Source organism: Callospermophilus lateralis, chromosome 11, assembly GCF_048772815.1.
Source record: "Callospermophilus lateralis isolate mCalLat2 chromosome 11, mCalLat2.hap1, whole genome shotgun sequence".
Classification (NCBI taxonomy): domain Eukaryota; kingdom Metazoa; phylum Chordata; class Mammalia; order Rodentia; family Sciuridae; genus Callospermophilus; species Callospermophilus lateralis.
The window spans coordinates 91,262,968-91,268,967 of NC_135315.1; the positions used below are offsets into that span (position 1 = coordinate 91,262,968).

At 48.3% G+C, this 6,000-nt stretch overlaps 1 pseudogene; it reads right to left on the reverse strand.

The window, feature by feature from the left end:
* The window catches only part of LOC143385854 (deubiquitinase OTUD6B-like), a 45,088-nt pseudogene extending 39,413 nt beyond the window's left edge, over positions 1-5,675 (reverse strand).
* Between the last annotated feature and the right edge of the window lie 325 nt (positions 5,676-6,000).

Here is a 6,000-nt window from a genome sequence, read left to right on the forward strand (position 1 = left end):
CCCAGCACAGTCCAACTGGTGGTGGAGTCCTTCTTCCTCCTGGGGAGTTTGCTCTCTGGGACCATCACCTCTATCCTCTGGGCCAGAAGACTTACAGATGCCCCAAGGCCCCAGGTGCCTGGTGCTGGGCATTTGCCTCTCCCAGAGGCCTCATAAACTGCTGGCACCCAACCTGGACACTTGAGGCCAGTGATCTGCCTGGTCCCTCATCGTCCAGCCTTGTCCTGCAAGAAGGAGAAAGACCTGGGCAGAGGGTCCCTTCTCTGTCCACAGCCCACGCCGTGAGTGTTCAGTGAACCCTGCCAGCCCAGCCCTGCCTGTCCAGGGGGTGCTGAGGGCCTGATCACAGTCCTCTCCTCTTCCTGTCCATCTCTCCTGCTAAGCTTCCCTACTGAAGCCTGTTCCTGAGCCCTTAAGAATTTTTAGGACCATTCTTGTGACTTTGGACCCAATGTGACTGTTACAAGAAGACCCACTTTCAAAATGGCACACGACACTGCCACTGAGGACTGGGGACACAAAGGTGACTTTTGAAAGGACGGAGCATAGAAGAGAAGGGGGTTAAGTCACCCAGGCTGTTTCTCCAGGCCCCGCCCTGTCCACCTCCGCCCTTGTCCCAGCCCCTCCCCCAACACCTCCTGGCCCCGGACATCTCACCTGGCTCCACTTTCCAAATTTCATTCTCTCACCTCAACTTCTTCGAAAAAATGCCCAGAAAAACCCGAGTGTTCCTTTTTCTCTGAAATGTGACTGAAGACGGCTGGGTATTTTAATGCAGGTCACAGACACCCCCTGAATGCTCTTCACAGCAAGGACCTCTTGAAGGCTGGGGAGGTGGGTGGGTGGCGGAGGGGGCTCAGCCTGGGACAGCTTTTCAGTGTTCCTGGAAGAAAACCTCAGGGCCCCTCCCAGGAGCAGGGCCAGCTGTGTGGACAGGAGAGGATGAAAGGCCTACACTCTGTCCTCAGGGCCCAGGGCACCCATGCTGGTGGCAGGAAGCGCAGGGAGCAGGAAGGGAAGCTGATGGGTGCTGGGACGGGAGTGGGGAGAATCCTGCTCCAGGAATGGAGCTGGGTCCACCCACAGAGGGAGGGCAAGGACGAGACCTGAGCTAGTGCCCGCCTCGGCTGCGCCCAGTGCTGGGGCTTATACTCCGTGTCTAGTGCAATCCTGGGACTCAGCCACTCTGCCCCCACCTACCTCAGCCACAGAGACGCACGCTGAGGGGTCAAACTGTGGGAAAAACGAGGAAGTGGTTATCTCAGAGGGGAGGGGAGGCGCTTGTTTGCCGGGGACACAGATTCTCAGAGTGATGGTGCTGTTCCATCTTGTGTCATGTGGTACTTTGGTTGATTTTGCTTTATAATAATTCCTTTGGCCTGTACATTTATTTTTAAGTACTTTTCTGTTGTGTTATTTTCACAGTTAAAAATGCTTTAAAAATACTGTTGAGGACTTTTATTTATTTATGTTTCAAGACGTGGTCTCTCTAAGTTGCCCGGGTTGGCCTTGAACTTGCGATCCTCTGCCTCAGCCTCTCTTGTAGTTGGGATTACAGGTGCATACCACCACAACCAGCTGTGTTGATAACTTTTGAGCATAAGTGTTTCCAAGATTTTTGTTTCCTTCCTCAGGACTTATCACAGATGTGGGTAACTAGGCGCACAGTATGAATATTTTTACAGTTCTTGAGACACATTATACACAATATTGTATCTCACCATTCAGTTTGCATTTCAGTGACTGCTAGTAAGTTAGAACATTTTCCCAGGTGTTTGTCATTTTCTACTTTCTACCATTGGATAGCCAGTCATGTCAGTAAGGTGCCTCCTCAGCATTTTGAAGGAGCAGAAAGACCCATGCAAAGGAAGATGTTAACGGTATCCAGGAAGGCCGGGTGTGGTGTCACACACCTGTAATCCCAGAGACCAGGGAGGCTGAGGCAGGAGGATTGCAAATTCAAGGTCAGCCTTAGCAATTCATCGAAGCCCTAAGCAACTCAGTGAGACCTTGTCTGTAAATAAAATATAAAAAGGGCTGGTTAAGTATCCCTGGGTTCAGTCCCCCATACCAATAAAACAAAACAAAACAAAACAAAAGAATACAAAACCCAACAAACCGAGGAGGGCCAGGGATAAGAGAAGGAGGCAGCCAGGCCCGGCTTCTGGAACCTGGGATCTGACCAGCTGGCATCCCTTCCCCCTCTGCAGCCACAGGGCTGTGCCCCTCTTTTCTGCTGGGCTCCCTTCATCCTGGGTCAGCTGGAGCAGCAGGAGGGGCAGGCTGGAGAGGCAGAGTGAGCTGACTTCACCCCTGCTGCGGGGAGCTGGTCCAGGAGGCTGCAGACACAGGGTGGGGATGAAGACCACAGCACTCAGGCCGGGCTGGGGAGGGGGCCTTCAGCTGGAGCAGGAAGGAGGTTGGGGAAAAGGGGGCGAGGCATGCAGAGGGAAGGAAACTGAGCAGACGGGAATTGCAGGGGATGGATGAAACACTGGGCAGGTCTGAAACTATCCTGGAGGGACTGGAAGAGACCAGAAGGCCCTTGAACAGCCAGGAGTTGAGCCTTATCTTCAAAGTCAGCGTTTCCCAAACCTGCGCTGATTCAGAACACTAATTTAGCAGGACCTCCATGGAGCTTTGGGGTAAAAAGGGAAAAGGGACATGGGACCTCATGGTCATGTGTTGTGAAACACCAGAGCAGAATTCAAGCTGGTGTCCTGCTGCATGAGGGACTCTGAGTTGCTCAGAAGGAATCTGGTCTGAAGCGTTTCCCAGGTGTATCTGACCTTTCCCCTGGCCTCTTCTTCTTTTTGGCACCAGGGACTGAACCCAGGGGTGCTTAACCCCCGAGCCACATCCTCAGCCCTTTTTATGTTTTATTTTGAGACAGCGTCTCACTAAGTTGCTTAGGGCCTCCCTAAATTGCTGAGGGTGGCTTTGAACTTGCTGTCTCCCTGCTTCCGTCACCAGAGCCCCGTCCTCCTTTTTTAAGAAGTATCTCCCAGAACTGATGATCCATGGATTTTGCTGGAAGTTTCTCATGTAGGTAAACTGGACGGCAGTTTATTGACATGGTGGGTGACGGGAGCTGAGCTATGTATTCCCTGCTCTCCCCTGAGAGCCCTTGCCTTTTCAACTCTCTTCCCCTGTGATGGATGATTAATAATGTGGTCTCATTGAAAGTGAGTCCCAAGGGCTCAGCCACATCTCCATGGGAAATATGAGCTCCTAGGGTGAAGCTCCCTGCCCCCAGCCCAGACCCTGGCCAGTGGTTCACACACACACACACACACACACACACACACACAGTTAATGAACCCTGACTGGGTGCCAGCCAGTGGCAGGTGTTCCAGTGCTCCAGGTCCTGGGACACATCCACAAAGGAAGCCACCAACCTCCCTGTCCTCGTCGTTCTACAGTGATGAAGGCACTTCACTGTAACCACAGTGCAGAGGGAATGGTACAGCATTTTAGGAGACAAGGGCTCTTGGAAAGGAGCAGGGAATGCAGTATGAGGACCAGAACTGGGGGGCTTCAGTTTTACATTGGGGGATCAGAACTGGCTCCGTGGAGAAGGAGAACTTGAAGAGAAGAAAGGGGGGTGAAGGAGTGGCCATGCAGACATCCGGGGAACAGCTTTTCAGGTGGAGGATCCCGTCTGGCTGATGGCCCTCAGTGGGGACGTACCTGATATGTCCCAGGAAGAGGAGGCCAGTGTGATTGGAACAGATGTGAGCCCAGGAAGAGGGAAGGAAATTCTGAGGTCAGAGAGGAAATGGGAGCCAGATCAGCTCCATCGTGACCTAGAACCTGGGGTTGCCAAAGCAACAAAGTATGTATGAAAATGGATTTTAAGTTTGGGTGATTTTATGTAAACCACATGTTAGAGAGACCAGATAGGACTTTTTTTTCCCCTCTGTTATGTCTTGTTAAAGCTATACACAAATAAAAGGCAAATCTCTAATCTTTAGAGGTTTAAATTTGACAGTAAATATCTATTTACCTTTGACTTTGTCTCATTTCTTTAAACTTAATAACTGAGTCCCATCTGAATAAATATTTTAAAATTCTTAATTATTAAAGCAAGCTTCCTAGGTGCACTGACAGGCTATATAAGAACTTTACCCCACTAATATCATCAACACTAAGGTTACTGCAATCAAGTTCATTTTATAAGCATTAATTAAATTTGCCATCACAATACCACTTTATTACAATGACAGAGAATGAGTCGTTTCACTTCTAGAAAAATGACACTGAAATTTTCTTTGGAAAATTTTAGTAGTGGGATGAAATTTCTAAACATTGAAAAATGTATCCTTAAACAGAACAAAATATCCAGGATGCAATATAAATAAAAATGATAAGAATGTATCAGTAAACAGGGTACCACCTTGGTCTATAAGTGATATTCTCCACATCAATTTTTAAGTTTCAAAACACCACTAAGAGGACACTGGTTGAAGTTTATCTCTGACCTATTTCTAAAAAGCCTGGCAGTAAACTTATTCTTAAAATTGATTTAAGGTAGTTGTGTGTTTCAGTAGCATTTAGAACAACTTAGCACTTGGTAGCAATACTCCGATTGGCACACTGCACTAAAACATAACTGTGTAACATTTTGTAAACTCACTGCAATTTTCAGTAGCTATGTCCATACACTGTGCAACAGAATCATAATGTTCTCCTAATCCATATGCATGTCTATATACACAAGTATTAATGGTTGTTTCGAATATTCTTTACCAACTACAGTAGCAGGAGAATCTGCCTGCATTATCTCTATTGGTGTTTGGAAAATGTGAGACGGAGCTCTTAGCTCCAGTTGGCCTCCCCACGCAGCTGTGTTTACAATATCATCACGGTACTTTTCAAACTCTTCTGGAGTATACATATTTCCTGAATTAGGATTCCTTAAAAATGGCAAAAAGTCTCCCACGTGGCTTTGCATAGATTCAGCAGTTTAACTTCTTAAGGCAGCCACAGTCCTGTTCTTTCAGTTGACCCTCAATGGCTCTCTACATACAGTGAACATCAGAAGGAATCTGTTTAATTTCCAACTCTACGGCTGCCGGTATTTGAGCAAGGTTTTCACTTTCCACCTGTCTAGCTCCAGATAGGTTCTCAGTTCCAGCTTCAGCTCTCCTTCCCTCCTGCTCCTTTCCCAGTGCAGCTTTCTTCTCCCGTCTCTTCTGTGACGCCCGAGGCGGCTGATTTTCAAGTACTAAGTTTGAAATATGAACTGCAACAGTATCGATCTTATTCTCCTTGCAAGTCAGTCTCCATTGCTCCAGTTCCTCTTTATGTTTCTGTTCCATTTCTTTTTTTCTAACTTGGCAACATCTTCAGTGAGTTGCTTCCTCCTTTTCTTTTTTTTTCCTTGGGGGGGGGGCGGTCGTTCTTGGGAACAGCATTCTTCATGCCCTGAATTTTGGCGGACCCGCGCCTTTCCCTGGATCCGGATGGCTTCTAAATTCCTGCTTCCCATCCCATCACCTTGCAGCTCCTTCTTCTCTTTGCTATGCCTCCTCATCAGCGGCTCCTCCTCCTCAAGCTCTTGGGTCAAGTCTGATTCCCTGAGGACCGGGTCGCCCAGCAGAGGCGCTGGAGAAAACCTGCAGCAGGAGCCTTGCAGACACCTTCCACCCCTCAACCCTCACCCAAGGCGCCATTGGTCGCCGCTGAGACCCAGTCCCTCCTTGGAGGCGGCACCAGACCAGAGGCCAGCCACTGGAAGCCGAGAGGAAGGTTTTATACAGTAGCACTCAGCCAATCAACTTCCACGAGACTCCTGAAGAGCGTACATTAGTATCAGAATCATGAATGAATGGGAGGATTTTCCCTGTCTGATTATCTGTAATCTTACTCTGTATTTCATTTCACTTGTCTTCCCAGAGCTTTCTGTAAATTCAACGACTCAGTTTGCAGGGTTTTAGTCATTCTTTAACAGCGTTTAAAAATTTAGTTTGTACATTACATTTTGTAAGGGGAATGGAT